This window comes from Erythrolamprus reginae, chromosome 5 (assembly GCF_031021105.1).
Source record: "Erythrolamprus reginae isolate rEryReg1 chromosome 5, rEryReg1.hap1, whole genome shotgun sequence".
In the NCBI taxonomy this organism is placed as follows: Eukaryota; Metazoa; Chordata; class Lepidosauria; order Squamata; family Dipsadidae; genus Erythrolamprus; species Erythrolamprus reginae.
The window spans coordinates 20820294-20838896 of NC_091954.1; the positions used below are offsets into that span (position 1 = coordinate 20820294).

At 40.6% G+C, this 18603-nt stretch overlaps 1 protein-coding gene across 1 annotated transcript in view; it reads right to left on the reverse strand.

Annotated features, from left to right (window-relative positions):
* Positions 1-18603, reverse strand: part of CDH23 (cadherin related 23) — a 726582-nt gene that overhangs the window by 592555 nt on the left and 115424 nt on the right. The gene's annotated exons all lie outside the window — the stretch shown is intronic.

The following is an 18603-nucleotide window of genomic DNA, read 5'->3' on the forward strand; positions in this document are numbered from 1 at the left end:
CTGCAGGTATGCAGAGGGGATGGTAAGTCACTTTTCATCCACATTTCCTTCTCTCTCTCTCTCTCTCTCTCTTTTGTCCAGCTGCCATATGGAGTTTCATCAGGATTCCCAGGCTGCATTTCAGGTAGCTTCAATCATTCCTATCACACCGACTGCAAGAAGAGAATGGCTTTCAGCTCAATTACCCTTCACATTCCAATTCCATAACGCTCCAATGAGGCTTTTTAACCCAAAGCAACGACAACAACAACAAAAAAAGCATGTCTGCTTCAGCTTAGCTTGAGAAGCAAATGTGCAGAATGGACGTGACTTAAACCGATTTCTCTAGTTTGGAATTGTATTTACACAACTTGCCTCAGTTTCTCCACTGTCCCTGTTTCTTCCTTCTGGTATCCCCTATTTGCTTTTGGCAAGAGGAAACCAAGTATAATCTATAATTATTGTAATTTCCCAGCCCTTATAATTGTTTCTCCACCAGTGATAATAATAGTATTCTCAAAGAAACATCAATCCTAAACAATGTCTTTTGGCAGTAAATTTCCACACGCTAACTGAATTTTTTCCTTCAACCAATTTTTTATTATCATGATACTGTTAGAATGGATACAAACAACCTAATAAACTGTTCTGTCTGGGTTCCCCCAGATGCCAACACCAACTAAAAAGAGTATCCAGACACGCTGGTAAAAAGCAAAGTCATTTTATATCTTTGAAAACAAACACAGATAACAAAAACTGTTCTTACAAACTGGAATGCTGTGAAGCTTCACAGAAGAGTCACGACGGCCAGACAATACAACAGGCTTCTTGCTGGCACACACACCACTGTAGATAATAAAACCCACGCCTCCCCCAAGTTTTCAGCCTTCGAAGCCACAAGCCAGAATCAGAGACGCCAAGGATCGAAGCAAGGTCACAGGACTCCCAGAAGATAACTCTCCACATTACAGGAAGGGCGGGCCTGCCTTTTCAACCTTTCTGAGGAGAACCACACCCAAACCCAGCTGTTGCCTATTAGGGATGGAAATACCTGGCTAATTGTCCCCTTCGTTGTGCTGCCCTTCTCTGCCTCATATCTATGATGGCTTGTGCGTTCTCATCTAATGACTCCAGGCTACTCGCTGGGGAGAGCTCCCCCCCGGGGGTCTCAGGCTGTTCCCCCTCCTCCTCATCCTGACATTCCTCTTCCCCATCTGCCTGGTCCTCCTCCTCCTCCTGTTCCTCGTCCTCCCCCTCGGAGCATGGAGCCGGCAGAGTTCCAGCCGTTCCCTGAGGAGCCTCAGACTGAATCACAACAATAAACCATGTAATAAACTAAGAACATATAACCGTTAAGAATGGGTATGTCTGTACAGTACATGTTGAAAAATTTACAGCTGAGATAGCCATTATACTTGTTACCCAGTCAATATCTAAATAACCATTACCCTAATTCTTGACTACAGCTAGCTTACAAGTCTTAACACAAGAGGTAAAAATTCTGCACAAAATGTAAAAATAGGTTGGGGGGGGTTTCTTCCCAATTTCACTCTCAGATTTCCCCCTCCTCTTTATATAAATGCAGTTTTGGTTTGCCAGGAGAATTTGACTACTAATAATTATTTTAATGCGATCCTTCCCTTTTCCCCACCTACCCCTATTTGGTACCATGAGATAACAGCCGTTCCTGCCTTCTACCTGGAATATTCTGCCTCCTTTCTCTCCTTCCTAACTAAACCCAAGAGCCATGCATAATCATTTTTGATTTATACTTTGTTCCCTTGTGCCTTGTTTTGTTTTGTTTTTTTGCTGCAGTCTTCCTCACCACCTTCATGGAAATGACTGTAATCTCCAGGACACTTTAGACATTACTTCCAAACCATTTGGAGCTTTCCGCCCCAGCGCTCTTTGTTGTGCCTCTCATTTCACAACTTGGGTCCATGTTTTAAAAAAGCATCATTTTAGGATTTGCAGCTGAGGTCAGGCAACTGTAGAATTCCTTGCCACTCTAGTTGCTGCATCTGATTGTGTGGCAAAAAACAGAAAAAGAAATGTACTTTTTTCTGTCTCTCTCTCTTGTAAACTACCTAGACAAGATCTCTGAAGGATGACCTAAGCAGATCTTTAATAAATCAATAAAGGTTAGCATGAGACAGCAAGGGGTAGGGAAAGCTATCTCCTTCTTCTACAAGTTGCTTTATTGCTTTCTCATTTCTGCACAGTTTTTCTCTTTCTCTATCCAAAGACCTGAAAGACCTGGCAAACAGTTTTACAGTATAACTATTTCATGTGAATTTGATTGTTCTTAATTTAGATTAGATTAGATTAGATTTATTGGATTTATATGCCGCCCCTCTCCGCAAACTCGGGGCGGCTCACAACAATAATAAAAAACAGTACATAATAACAAATCCAATGCCCACCAATCTAATTACAATTTAAAATTAATAAATTCATAAAAACAGTCCCAATAAATATAAAAAACAGGCACACAGTCAATCAGTCAAATGGCAAAAACAACATGGGCAAGGGGGAGATGTTTTAGTTCCCCCATGCCTGATGGCAGAGGTGGGTCTTAAGGAGTTTACGAAAGGCAGGGAGTGTGGGGGTAATCCTAATCTCAGGGGGGAGCTGGTTCCAGAGGGTCGGGGCCCCCACAGAGAAGGCTCTTCCCCTGGGTCCCGCCAGACGGCATTGTTTAGTCGACGGGACCGAAGAAGGCCGACTCTGTGGGACTTAACCGGTCGCTGGGATTCGTGCGGCAGGAGGCAGTCCCGAAGATATTCTGGTCCAGTGCCATGAAGGGCTTTATAGGTCATAACCAACACTTTGAATTGTGACCGGAAACTGATCGGCAACCAATGCAGACTGCGGAGTTTTGAAGTAATATGGGCATACTTAGAGAAGCCCATAATAGCTCTCGCAGCTGCATTCTGCACGATCTGAAGTTTCCGAACACTTTTCAAAGGTAGCCCCATGTAGAGAGCGTTACAGTAGTCGAGCCTCGAGGTGATGAGGGCATGAGTGACTGTGAGCAATGACTCCAGGTCCAAATAGGGCCGCAACTGGCGCACCAGGCGAACCTGGGCAAACGCCCCCCTAATAGGTATATATGGGTTTGCTCCACTGAGTTTGCTATCTATTAGCAAACTGTTTCCTTCGTTACTTCTGCACTTTTTGAAAAATACATTCCTTCATTAAAGATCAGACAAATTAATACTCCAGATTCATAGATGAGAGTTGCTTTTTTAACAAAAATTAAGAGTATGATAATGGGCACTAATTTTTCTGAAATGGAAGAGATCAGTTTAAAAAAAAACATTCTAGAAGTGCTGAACTCATCAGCAGCTATGTTTTGGATCTATAAATATTGAATTCTAGTGTGTATTGTGAACACATTATTATTTTTTTCTTAGCACCTGACCAGGTTTTGAAAAAAAACCCCAATCTCTTTCTAGTATCTATCAAGCCAGAATAGAAATGGATTTATTACAGTACAAGGTGCTTCTCTTATGAGAAGTGATTACTGATCAAGCATAGTTCCAGACAAATATCATGCAATCATCCTGGCTTAATTATGGAATCTTATTGTAGGTTCAGATGACACTTTCTTCCACTTGAAGCCACTTTTTGATATCATGCACACAGTATCTGCATATATTAAGAAGAAAAAGATGCAACAGTCTCATGTAATCTATTGGTAGACAGTGTTAAGATTTGACCATTGGAATTTATGCACACATTTATGTGTGTCTGTGTGTATGCACAGAGTTGGGCATAATGGTTTTGTTCAAAGCAATTAAAACGAAATAACAATTTCTTCTCACTGCTTGCACCTTGCTTGCACTATTTCACTGTGAAGCCGTTAAAGGTTGCTAAATAATCAGATAAATTTTATAATGTCATCAGGCTTGGAAAGACCCAGTCTTCCCTAAGACACATAAAAGTTACCCATTTGTAACTGATTCTTTAGTAATAAAATGAAAACATTTAGATCCTGTTTTGTTCTGTAAAAGAGTTCGTACTGAATGATTTTTTTTTAAAAAAAGAAACTCTTTTAAAGAGTTATGCAAGGATGAAAGTAGGGAAATCACTCACTATTTTAGTTTTTTCAGCATAAACACTAGATAACACACCTTATTTCATGTACTAAAAATGCAGTTATCCAACCTTCAGAGCCTGTAGCATTGATGCTGAACCTATGGCACAGGTGCCACAGGTGGCACGTGGAGCGATATCTGCTGGCACATGAGCTCTTGCCCTAGCTCAGCTCCAACGTGCATGTGTGTGCTGGCCAGCTGATTTTTTGCTCACACAGAGGCTCTGGGAGGGCGTTTTTTGTTTCCAGAGAGCCTCCCGAGGGATGGGGGAGGGCATTTTTACCCTCCCCCTTGGCTTGAAGGAAGCCTTTGGAGCCTGGGGAAGGTAAAATGAATCCCAGCGACCAGTTAGGTCCCACAGAGTGGATCTTCTCCGGGTCCCATCAACTAAAGAATGTCGCTTGGCGGGACCCAGGGGAAGAGCCTTCTCTGTGGCGGCCCCTGCCCTCTGGAACCAACTCCCCCCAAAGATTAGAATTGCCCCCACCCTCCTTGCCTTTCGTAAGTTGCTTAAAACCCACCTCTGCAATCAGGCATGGGGGAATTGAGACTCTCTTCCCCCTAGGCCTTTACAATTCTATGCATGGTATGTATGTATGTATGTTTGGTTTTTTTATATTAATGGGCTTTTAATTATTTCTAACATCAGACTACTATTGTACACTGCTTTATTGTTGCTGTTAGCCTCCCCGAGTCTCTGGAGAGGGGCTGCATACAAATCCAATAAACAAATAAATAAATAAAACACGAGCCTATTGGGGCCACCAGAAATGGGGAAATAGGTCGTTTCTGGCCTCTAGAGAGTCTCTGAGGGGTCGGGGAAGCTGTTTTTGCCCTCCCCAGGTATTGAATTATGGGTGCGGGCACTCACGGATGTGCGATAGTACATGCCTATGCTCATTGGGCACCCGAGGAAAAAAAGCTTTGCCATCACTGGCCTATAGGCTCTAAAATATGACATATCATGGATAGGCTAAACCAGTATTTCCCAACCTTGGCAACTTGAAGATATTTGGACTTCAACTCCCAGAATTCCCCAGCCAGCGAATGCTGGCTGGGGAATTCTGGGAGTTGAAGTCCAGATAACTTCAAGTTGCCAAGGTTGGGAAACACTGGGCTAAACAACCAGACATCTTTGAAGAAAGCCACATTAAATCAGCAATAGCCACATTTCTTTACCTGAGCTTAAGCACTGACAATACACACAACTGAATGAGTTGGAAAGGAGAGTCCGGAGTTTGTAAATCAGACAGCATCACTTTGGAGTGCTGGTGAGCGCCTCTATCTTTGAATGGCTCACAGTTTCCATTTAACAGGAAGCCTGGAAAATTGCAGCCATTAAGTTCATAATCTGAAACTGATAGAAGCACCAAGAAACAGCCTAGTGGCTTAGTTGACCCCAAACTGTCCAAGCTTGACAGGTTTTAACAAGTATAACCCAGGCAGAGTGGGTTGAGTTTCTTATCCTTTTGATTTTGAATTAATTCGGTTCTGTTTGTACATCAGTCTGAAAATTTACTCCAAAATCCATACTCCTTTTTCTATGAAAGTCTCCTAATATTTCCAGGTATATATTTTTTTCAGATACCCAATACTTTTTTTTACAGCATTTATATCTGCTTTATTTATCTATCCCATCTTTATTACTTTTTACAGATAATAACTCAAGCTGGTGAATATACCTGATACATGTTTCTCCCCCTATTTTCCCCCCTACAACAACCCAGTGAGGTGGATTGGGCTGAGAGAGAATGATTGGCTCAAAGTCACCCAGATGGCTTTCATGGCTAAGGCGGGAATTGAACTCACAGTCTCCAGCTTTCTAGCCTGGTACCTTAACCACGAGACCAGAGTAGTTCTCCGATCTCATCTATAAAGCGACTTTTTCCAGTTTTGATGTCTTCTGTACAAAATTGACTGTTCCGTCAGTCATTAAGCTCAACCATGATCACTTGGAATTATGGGCGGTAGTTTGGATAATACGAAGTTATGGGTAAAGAATTAGGAGATCTAAACTGAATTGTTCCTAGATGTCAAACTCAAGGTCCAGGGGCTAGATCCAGCCTGCATGGTACTTAGATCTGGCCCATAGGGCCACACCGGATACAGTAAAGGAATGACCCATGGTTCTTCTACTAGCAAAAACAGGCTCCCGAGCTCCATTTTTGGCTGCCACAGCCATCTGCAACCCCCTGCCAGTGAAAACAGAGCTTGGGAGCCCATTTTCACTGGCAGAGCACTCAGACTACAACAGTCGCCAGTGACATTAGTGATGCTAAGTTGACCATACCTCCCTAGCCACACACCTCTAGCCACCCAAGGTCAAACACAACCCTGATGTTGCTCTTAATAAAATCGAGTTTTATACCCCTGCTCTAGGAGGTAAGGAGGTAAGAAGCTGAGGCTTAAACAAAACCATACAAAACGTGCTGTGACCAACAAGATTTGTTGAGCTATCAGACACAAAGGTTACAATGTTGTAGTGTTGGGATTTTTCACAATGCACAAATAAAAATACTCAGAGATTTATTGGCTTTAAGAGAATGAAGTGAGATATCTATTTAAGGAGGCTAGGCTTGAAGGACTAAGATTTATATTAAAATAACAATAATAATAGATTTTAACTAGTGATATTGGGACAATGGATCAACTGTTTATTGCCAAAGCACTCAATCTCAGAATAAAAAAAAATACCATCTAAACCAAGTTCCTGGGTAGCATGTATATAAAATTAATGACAGCTATCTCATTGAATTTATTGCTGGCACCAAATCTTTACAATGACTATATGATGAATTTTTATCCACATAAATATTGTCAGTAAAACATATTTTCAGGCAGGAAAGATTAATTCAGGGATGTCATTAGGTTTACCCTTTGTTCTTCAATAAAAAATGTAGTATCAGATAGCCAGTCACCTTTGCAAAAGAAAGAAAAAATATGAATATTCAAAGAATTTGGGATTAATTTGAAGTACGTTTTTAACAACAGCCTCAGATGGTTAAATTATGGCCCTGTTGATGGATGTTTTGGGGATTTTTCACTTATTTCATTTTAGTTCCTTTTATTTATTTTTAACTTTAAGTATAAATAAAAGGCATTTACAAATATATGAATTAATATAAATGTGATTACAATGTTATCTGAGAATTGCAAATGGCAGCAGCCCTCAATGGAATATACACTTGCTGCATTTTACAGTTAGCATATTAGATAGATACCTTATTGTTGTGGTTAGCTCTGGCCCAGCTCCTGCCCCAAGGACTGTGGATGTGGGGGAGACATCCACATGCCGCAGGCCTGTTTTACCCCCGGTGGAATCTGATGATGAATGCTCCTCTGACCAAGAAGACATGAGTGACAGGGAGGAGGAGAGTGTGGCAGACAGCCCAGAAGGAGATCAATTATCTAGCTCCTCCTTGGATTCAGAACAAGAGTTAATGATACAGTCACGCATGCGGAGAGCAATGCATAGGCAACAACAACTGAGAGATTATTATCAAAGAAAATGAGGCCACCTGTGGTTGGGTGGGGCTGTGGTAATTAGTGAGGCTGCTATAAATAGCAGCCTGTGGGTTTGGCCATTGTGGAAGATTATCTGATCATTGTGTTTCGTGACTGCTTTACTGACTTTGACTTTTTGGGTGCTGATTTTTCCCCACTTTGAAACTAAACCAGAGCAAAGTGTGTTTCACTTTGTGAAAGAAGAAGGACTGTGAATTGCCTCACAGCTGCAAGCTAAGTATCACAGAACTGATAAGGGACTTGTACAAATTACCAGTTTGTTTGGAGACGAGTGCTCTTTGCTATACCAAAAGAGGGCTTAGGTTAAGTGAATTTTCATTATAAAGAACATTGTTTTGAATTTTCAAATGTGTGTGTGTCTGAAATTTGTACCTGTGAATTTTTGGGAGGAGTCTACCAGAGATCCCGACAGAACACTTATTAAGAAAAAGTTGTAAGAATAAATTAATCACCATAAATAATTGGTGAAGCTCAAGGTATTTAAGTACTGCACTTAAGTGCTCCTGGAACAGGGATGAAATGCTACCAGTTCAGCTCAGTTTGGGCGAACTGGTAGCAGCAGCTGCCGATGTTTTAGAGCAATGTTTCCCAACCTTGGCAACTTGAAGATATCTGGACTTCAACTCCCAGAATTCCCCAGCCAGCATCTTTAAGTTGCCAAGGTTGGGAAACACTGGTTTAGAGAACCCGTAGTGGTGGCAGTGCAAGGCTCCACCCACCTACCAGGATGTTGCCATTTTCTTTTTTTAATCATCTGCATATGTACAAAGCCTTCTGAGCATGTATAGAGGGTGAAAAAGTGCACATATGCTTCCGAACCGGTAGGGAATGTTTCACCGCTTCCCTGGAAGGATGCAAAAAAGAAGGGAGAGCAGCCAGTGTTCAGACTGACACAAAGAACCATACAGAAGAATTTTTTTTCCATTTATAGATGTATGAAAATGAGGTGATAGGTGGGTATAGTTAGACGAGATGTTAGATATTAAGAAGAAATTATATGTAGGACTTATGAAATATATGAATAAATATAAATTTAAAAGTAAGATACATGTTATATGGTGTTTATGTTATGTTATGTTGTTTTTGAATGTGTGGTTTGTATTTAATGTTGTTTTAAAATCTGTTTAATAAAAAAATTTTTTTTTAAAAAAAGTCATTCCCAATGCTTTCAATTTAAATGGTCTTTATTTAAAAGTGGGGCAAGCAGAAGAGAAAAGTAAGACATGTCCAGCAATCTGCAACTGAACCTCTAATTCAGTGTTTTTCAACCAGTGTGCCGTGGCACACTAGTGTGCCGTGAGACATGGTCAGGTGTGCTGCGAAGCTCAGCAAGAGAGAGAAAAAGAGAGAGAGAAAGAAAGCAAGAGAGAGAGAAAGAGAGAGAAAGAAAGCAAGAGAAAGAGAGAAAGAAAGCAAGAGAGAGAAAGAAAGCAAGAGAGAGAGAGAAAGAGGCAGGGAAGGAGGGAGAGATAGAAAGAACAAGAAAGAGAGGAAGGAAGGAAGAGAGAGAAAGAGGGAGAGAAATAGAGTGAAAGGGAGGAAGAGAGAGAGAGAGAGAAATTTTTTTTGTCCAAACTTTTTTTAGCCCCCGCACTCCCCTCCGCTCAATGTGCCCCATGATTTTATATATGTAAAAAATGTGCCGCAGCTCAAAAAAGGTTGAAAATCACTGCTCTAATTTACCTGGACTGAGATGTAACATGCATTCTGATTGCTTCTTATTTATTACATGGCCATTCCAATTGAATTATATTGGCCTCTGAAGACTCCCAAGGCTAGACCAGTAGGGAAATTGATAAAATTATTAACATTATTGTCATTAAAATAAAAGAATAATTTTAATTACAGCGTAGGTCTCCATACCCCATCCCTGTCAATCCATTCTCTGGTAAAAAGAAATGTCATCTGCTAATTTTCCCAAAAAAGTTAAAACGTATTGATGATACAGGATTTTGAAATAGAATAGTGAAAACAAATGGAAAAATGGCACATGTTTAGGGTGAGTCGGTTATAAAAGATGACTATCATAAAGTTGTAATATTTTATCATTTTGAATTAAAACATAAACAGCTAGAAATAATAAGCTACGGTATTGCAAGTTCAAGATCAGGTCCCATTCATGTTGGAGGCACCTTTATTTTGAATTTTTTAAATTGGTTTTCAAATATATTTTGAAACAGATAAATAAATAACAAAAAAGAAAATAATAATAAAAAATAATAAAAACAAACAACAACAATGAAAGAAATTATAATATCAGCAAACATTCAATATTTCTGCATTGCTACATCGGATATTTCATTAAATCCTATCATATTAGATTTGTTTATATTGTTTTTTATTGTTGTTAGCCACCCCGAGTCTATGGAGAAGGGCGGCATACAAATCTAATTAATTAAATGAACAAACAAACAAATAATATACATATTAAAAGGCACCTTTTAAGGCACTTCTGGGTTGAACGGATTAAGGTAAAAAGGTTGGGAGTCTGCAAAGCAGTCATACTGCTGAGCCATAGTGACTAAGCTGCAACCTGATTGGGCTAGAACAGAATAAGAAGCAATGCACCTTTGCAGTGGGTGTGGTTATTCCGGTTGTTGTGGTTGGTTGGTTGGTTAGTAGTCTTGTAGGTGGATTGGTTGAGTGTATTGTGGTTTATATTTGTAGTAAAGTATTTTCTGCAAATAGAAGAATGGGAGAGATTCTATTTTTGATACATTGAAGAGTAAAACTTCTTCTCCTGATAAATTGTCTGCATTCTTCATTGGCTTCAGTTCCTGAGTTCCTGTGTCACACATTCCTGTGCTTAGCTAGTACTGTAGCTTTCGAACACAACTGGGACATTTTTTCAGTTGGTGCAGGTTTGAGACATCCTCCCACTTCATTGGTGGTGATATCAGCTTGATGTGCCGTACACTGGAGCAGCATTCTCTGCTGCAGAGACGCACAAGCCCAAAGCTAATGTGTGCAACATAGATGATTGAGCTTCCCATGTACAGCTTATTGATTTCCTGATGATATTGTTCCTCGAGCTGACTTTAGCCTTATTGTTCAGGCAAAAGAGCATCCCGTTGACTGTCACACTGAGATACTTCACTGTTGGACTGTTCTGCAGTTGTTTCCCGTGCCACATAATAGTCAATTTTTCTTTTGCATGTCAATTTCAGATGGAAAATACACACTTGGGTCTGCTTTCCTGATGCATCTACTTTAGTCTGTCTATGCTGAATGGGTAGGATTTAAATCCTGGGTAGGACTGAAAACAGGGGTTCTTTTCCAGTCCTGTTTCAAACTGAACACATCCTTGAATACAGTTCATCTGTCTGGAACCCATACCACATCTTGGACATCAACACCCTTGAAAACGTCCAAAGATATTTCACCAGAAGAGCCTTTCACTCCTCCACTCGAAACAGAATACCCTACGAAAGCAGGTATCAATCCTAGGTCTAGAAAGCTTAGAACTACATCGCCTAAAACACGATCTAAGTATTGCCCACAAGATCATAAGCTGCAACGTTCTACCTGTCAATGACTATTTCAGCTTCAATCGCAACAACACAAGAGCACGCAACAGATTCAAACTTAATATTAACCGCTCCAAACTTGACTGTAAAAAATATGACTTCAGCAACTGAGTTGTCGAAGCGTGGAACTCATTACCTGACTCAGTAGTGTCAACCCCTAACCCTAAACATTTTTCCCTTAGACTATGCACGATTGACCTTTCCAGGTGCCTTAGAGGTCAGTAAGGGGCGTGCATAAATGCACCAGTGTGCCTTCCGTCCCCTGTCCAATTGTCTCTCCTTATCTCATTTATCTTTTCTTCCTTTCAAATATGTTCACCTATACTTTTATATCTTATCTTCTATTCTTTTCTTTACTTATATTATTACGTATCTTTCTCTTCAATGTGTATTATGTATTGGACAAAATAAATAAATAAATAAAACATGTACATGCAAACCTAATTTAGAAGTGGAGTACTAGTGAGCAGCAGTGCACTTAAACCTAAAAATAGAAAGAGATAGCTGTGCAGATCCACACATCCCCTCTGCCCCCCCAAAAAAATTACAAGAGAGTAAGGTCTTGTCCAGTAGCAGGGCACTTCAGAGGTCAGTCCAGAGTTTACAGTGTGGGTTCAGAGAACAACAACAATAAAGCCTTTAAAAATCCACAAATCAAACAACAAAGAGGTTAGTCAGTCTTCTTGCTCCCATAGTACCAGGTCCAGAGATCATCTAATGAAGCTTCTTTGAAGGAAATTTAGAAGAACCATTGACTTGACTGTCATTAATGGACAATTGTTAATGTCAGGCATGGGGGAACTGAGATATTCTTTCCCCCTGGGCCTCTATAGTTTATGCATGGTGTGTCTGTATGTATGTCTGGTTTTTATAATAAGGGTTTTTTAGTTGTTTTATTATTGGATTGCTACATACTGTAAATACTTCTAAATCAGGTTTGCATGTGCTGTTAGCCGCCCCGAGTCCATGGAGAGGGGCGGCATAAAAATCCAATAAATAAATAAATTAAATAAATTGGTAAATTTATGGAGAACAAGCCTAATAACCATGCTTCCTGAAGACTAATTTTGCTTCCAATTACAGGGGAGAAAATGTGAATAGAAATTCTGCCTTTCTCTCCAGCCTCTAAATATCCAAAGGTTGGCCACTGTGAAAAGCAAAATTCTGGACCTTGGTGTGAATTATTATTATTATTATTATTATTATTATTATTATTATTATTATTATTATTATTAATTAGATTTGTATGCCGCCTCCTCCGAAGACTTGGGGAGGCTCACAGGATACAAAAGCAACACAACAACAAATCTAATTAATTAAAAACTACTACTAAAATCCCATATACTGTATAATAAAATCAGTCAGCCTATTCATTCACAACCACACATTACATCTCGTAAACAGAAGAAGGGGGCTTGATCTAATTGCCCCATGCCTGGTGACATGAGTTTTGAGGCTCTTGGGAAAGGTGAGGACGGTGGGGGCAGTGCGAACCTCTGGAGGGAGCTGATTCCAGAGGGCCGGGACCACCACAGAGAAGGCTCATCTCCTGGGCCCCGCCAGACGACATTGTTTAGCCGATGGGACCTGGAGAAGGCCAACTCTGTGGGACCTAAGCAGTCGCTGGGATTCATGCGGCAGAAGGTGGTCCCGTAAGTAATTAAGAAAGGCTATTCTCAAATTCCAACTGTATATTTCCTTCAAGGATGTGTTTTCTTGCACACTTAATTAAAGATCTTGACATCATGGAATTGTTAAAGAGATTTGTCCAGATTTTCTTCAGACACTACTGTTCATTTAGGCCACTGCCCAGCCCCATCGCAAGCCTTATAAAAGTCCTTCCTCTAAAAGGAAGTGAAGCTACATCACTTAATGGGATGTATCTGTATAACAAGTAGAAAGTCCCAGTTGGCTCAATCTTGCTACGGAGATAAATATAAATGAAGATTAGAAATGAAAGTGTTTCCCATTAAGTTATGTAGCTTCACTTCCTTTAAAAAAGAAGAAGTTCTAAAATTGAATAGTTTAAGAGCAACACACCTGACCACAGATAAACACAAGGCAACATATATGAAAATGGAAGGGGATGGTATGAAACATTATACTAAACATTAAGTTGTGTTTGTCTGCGCACGTGCACACAAATATTGTAAATTAATTGTACACACACACACTTCAAATTAATTGTAAATTAACTACACACTCACATACTGCAAATCAGCTGCACTGAAAAACACAGACTCACTTATATCCAGCAATTCATGATGAATTTTCGGTGTGGTTTAAATTAAAATAACGAAAATGCAAACCCTGCCAGGCATTAGGTTGTAAAGTTTAAAGACCATAGTGCGTAACAGGAAGATAAAACACAGGATGGAGAAGGGCTGAAAAGTATTTCCTTTGCTCATCATTTCCTTGCTTTTTTTGCCAGATGCTAAATAAATTAAAATAATTCTTCCTTTTTAACATTATATTTAACTAAACAATGCCGCTTGGCGGGACCCAGGGGAAGAGCCTTCTCTGTGGTGGCCTCGGCCCTCTGGAACCAACTCCCCCCAGAGATTAGAATTGCCCCCACCCTCCTTGCCTTTCGTAAGCTGCTTAAAACCCACCTCTGACGCCAGGCATGGGGGAATTGAGATACTCTTTCCCCCTTGGCCTTTACAATTTTATGCATGGTATGTCTGTATGTCTGTTTGGTTTTTATTACAATGGGTTTTTAAATTGTTTTTAGTATTGGATTATTATTATATGCTGTCTTATTATTGCTGTTAGCCGCCCCGAGTCTTCGGAGAGGGGCGACATACAAATCCAATCAATCAATCAATCAATCAATCAATAAATAAATATTTGCACAATCACATATTTTACATGATTCCCTGCATTTTAAGGCTTATTAAACATGACAATGTTAATTTTATAGAATTGATATTATTGAGAACCAATCATTTTTCCTTTTAAAGTCTGAAAATTCTATTTGGTTCTTTTTGTTTGAGCAGTCCTTAACTGAAATGCATATTTTCTGGCTGTTCACCGTCAATGAGACTCTCTACTCTTTTGAGAAGAGTCAAGACCTAGTCCAAAACTAACATGTAATGGCATGCTATTCAGATTCCTCAATACCACCCTATCTGTAATAGATGTTTGCCCTTCCAATTAAACACCAGATAGAAATAGAAAAATGCAATAGGTGAGAGGACATATTGAAGGAGATAAAAAGAGTTTATTTTAGTCCCAGACCAGAGTTCAAAATAAAACATATTAAAAATAAGAATAAAACACAAAACAGGATAAGAAGGTTACACCTGGCATCAGATTCATCATTTATGCAGCCAGAGCATTTGTTATTTTACAGGCAGAATAACCAAAATTAGCTAAAGTTTGAGGAAAGTAAAACTGATCTGATAACAATAACTGCACACACAAAAAAGATTAGAATTTTCTGGGTGCTTTACTAGATAAGGTGCTATACGGTAGGTCCTAAAATTCCTCTAAACCATTGTTTTACAACCTTGGGAACTTTAAGGTAGGTGGACATCAATTTATGGCTGGCTGGAGAATTGTGTGAGTTGAACCCCTCAGGTCTTAAAGTTGCCAAGGCTGGACACCATTCTTCCTTAGGGTATATTATAGAAGAATGTGAAATGTAATTTCAATAGCCTCTTGTCCACAGGGGCACAGTCTTAGCCCTTAAGGAAGAGGTTTGTGGTTTTTTTAATATCAGCCCTCCAAAACTTGTGGGGAAGAGTTTTGATGTGTGCTTACATGAATGATCTTTGGAATTAAAACTTTTATGTAGTATAACTATCTTAAAAAGCAAACCCTGACTCCACAAATGAAGCAGGTAAAAATTCATAGAACTAATTACATTTAAATATTCAGCTCAGACTTCCCATAAGCAAAATCTTTCCCCTTAAATACAAACAAGAGCCCATGCAGGCTTTGCATTTGTTTTAATTCTTAATTGCAAAAGTAGTGTTTAGTGGAGTAGCAGCATGATCTAAACATTCTTGTGTGCTTATGAAAGAAAAGGTGAACAGCTAGAACATTACACTAAAGTAGTCATTGTTTGCATTTTGTAAGTGTAATAACTCTCAAAGCAAGGTTGAATCAAGCAAGGTTTATTTGCTAACAGGACAAGGAAGTCGTTGTTCTTTAGCTCCGCAGCCGCGGCTTGGGCAAGTTCAAAAGTTTGTGCGGCTTTAATGACATCCTGTAGCGAGGATTCCTCCTCTGAGAGGAGCTTGTTCCGGATCGTAATGTTATGCATGCCAAAGATTAAGGCATCAGTGAGACGAGCCTCTGGATTATCGAATTGGCATTTAGAGAGAACAGTTCTGAGGCGAGTCGCGAACTGATTGATCGTTTCCCCCTCTGCTTGTGACATCCGGGAGAATTGATGGCCAAAAACTCTAGCTGGCTTCGTAGGTTTAAAGTGAGTGGCTAGCTTGGATGAGAGAGCGTCCCAGGAAACTGAGTTCACCGGTTCAGGGTCAGTGAGGGTTTCTGCCAGCTGAAAAATCTGTGTGCCACAGTAATTGAGGAAAAGGGCATGCTTGCACCCGCTTGCCGGCCGCTTCCAAAAATATTTCAAACTTCGCCATGTAGGCCGTCCAGGTCATTCTTTCTGGGTCGAAGAATTCAGGTGGCTGGACTACCGATGGAATAGCCATGATAGCACACGGAGGGTCGGTCTCCTCTTCGCCAGTGTAATAACTCTCAAAGCAAGGTTGAATCAAGCAAGGTTTATTTGCTAACAGGACAAGGAAGTCAATTCAGTCAAGAAGCAATGGAGTATTGAGAGCTCTATACCAGTGTTTTTCAACCAGTGTGCCGTGGCACACTTGTGTGCCGCGAGACATGGTCAGGTGTGCCGCGAAGCTCAGAGAGAGAAAGAAAACAAGAGAGAGAAAGAGAAAGATTGAAAGAAAGAGCAAGAGAGAAAGCAAGCAAGAGAGAAAGCAAGCAAGAGAGAAAGAGAACAAGAGAGAGAAAAAGCAAGAGAGAGAGCAAGAAAGAAAGAAAGCAAGAGAGAGAAAGAAAGCAAGAGAGAGAGCAAGAAAGAAAGAAAGCAAGAGAGAGAGAGAAAGCAAGAGAGAAAGAGAACAAGAGAGAAAGAAAGAAAGAGAGAGAGCAAGAAAGAGAGAGAGGGAGGGAAGGTGGGAGAGAGAAAGACATAGAGGGAGGGAGGGAGGGAGGGAGAAAGAGAGCAAAAAAGAAGAAAAGAAGAGAGAAAAAAGAGGAAGGGAGAGAAAGAGGGAGAGAGAAATAGAGTGAAAGGGAGGAAGAGAGAATTTTTTGTCCAAACTTTTTTTAGCCCCCCCCCCTCAATGTGCCCCATGGTTTTGTAAATGTAAATAATGTGCCGCGGCTCAAAAAAGGTTGAAAATCACTGTTCTATACAATGACAGTTCTCCTATTTATACAATCTAGCCCAGCAACAGGCAGTTTTACAAAGATACATTTTAAGAGCTAAAAGAAGGCAACCAATCAACATGCAATAAACAAATCTCAACTTTTGACTTTTACCCTGTCTGGGTAGGTCACCAGGCAAATATCTAACAGTAAGCTTATTAAATCAACATTGTTGAAATAAAGATCTAGTGATACAACCCCAATCCTACAAACAATGGTGTCTTCTTTTTTTTTTTAAGGAATATGTATATCTAAATTCCTCTTTCAAATGTTCACTTCATTGGGCCCAGCAGTGGTTTGCTCCTGGTTCAGCCCGGTTCTGCAAACCAGTAGCAGCGGTGGCAAGAGGCTCCACCCACCCACCTGGGACACCTCTGAGCCTATGCAGTAGCGCCACGCACACTTGCGCACATGCAAAACAGTAGCAATGGGTTTCAGAACCCATTACCGATTGGGTCCCTTCCTATATGAACTTCACAGGATAGAGAGTAGGAAAACGGAAAGGGTGTAAGAAAAATCAAGTAGAGAAGGGTAAACCCTGAAGGTCAGGATGGCAAGTGCACAGGTGCCTGACTAACACACTTGAGCAGCCCTGAGCTGCACAGACACAGGCAAACACGTTGTAGCAAATTGGAAAGCCATAAAAGTCTATTACACAAAATCAAACAGCAGCCAGCATGATAACCATTAGCCTGAAATGAATACATGGGAACTTAATGAGGTCTGTCGAGGCCAGCTTGGAGTATTAAGTTGCCAATTCCGGTGGGATTTCCCCTTTCTTTACAGAGTTGAAAGCATCAGTACTGCCTTGTTAAGAATTTGACAAGTTGTGCAGGGGAGAAAAAGCATAATTATTTGTAGAACAGGATTATGCAAAGCATGGGAGATGCCCTTTTCCTGCAAGGACAGATACACGCACGTCTTCCTTGCCAGCTCACACTGCAATTAAGTGGAAGGTTATCGTGTTGTAATTTGGTGTAAAGCTCAGAATAAAAGAAATGATTTATACCCAGTTACAGAACAAGTATCAGTCCTCCCAATAGACAAAACCTGGAAACCAGATACACAAGCCAATGCAACACTTGTTATAAGTGTTTAGTAACAAAATCTTGTAAGTCTTAATGTGCTTCTGCATTTCTTCTTTTGTATTTGTAAGTATAGTGATACCTCGTCTTACAAACGCCTCATCATACAAACTTTTCGAGATACAAACCCGGGGTTTAAGATTTTTTTGCCTCTTCTTACAAACTAATTTCACCTTACAAACCTACCGCCGTCGCTGGGATGCCCCGCCTCCGGACTTCCATTGCCAGCGAAGCAGCTGTTTTTGCACTGCTGGGATTCCCCTTAGGCTCTCCTCCATGGGAAACCCCACCTCCGGACTTCTATGTTTTTGTGATGCTGCAGGAGAATCCCTGCAGCGCAAAAACGGGCGCTTTGCTGACAACGGAAGTTTGGAGGTAGAGTTTCCCAGCGAGGAGAGCCTCAGTGAAATCGCAGCATTGCAAAAACCCAGAGATCCGGAGGTGGGGTTTTGAGGACTTCGGTGTCTTTGCAATGCTGCGATTTCACTGAGGCTCCCTTCGCTGGGAAACCCCACCTCCAGACTTCCGTTGCCAGCGAAGAACTCATTTTTGCGATGCTGGGATTCCCCTGCTGGGATTACCCTGCAGCATCACAAAAACACAGAAGTCCAGAGGTGGGGTTTCCCATGGAGGGAGGGGGGCCTCAGGGGAATCCCAGCACCACAAAAACGGGCGCTTCGGCTGGCAAAAGGGGTGAATTTTGGGCTTGCACGCATTAATCGCTTTTCCATTGATTCCTATGGGAAACATTGTTTCATCTTACAAACTTTTCACCTTAAAAACCTCGTCCCGGAACCAATTAAGTTTGTAAAACAAGGTATCGCTGTACTAAGGAATGTCATGTCTGAGATTACATTTCTGCCTTGACTCAGATTTCTTTTATCTGAAGGTTGTCTTGCTTGTGGATTTTCCTCCTGTTTCTTAAGGTTGTTCTTTCTGTCCATTACATCAAGATTCATGATACCAAGCAAG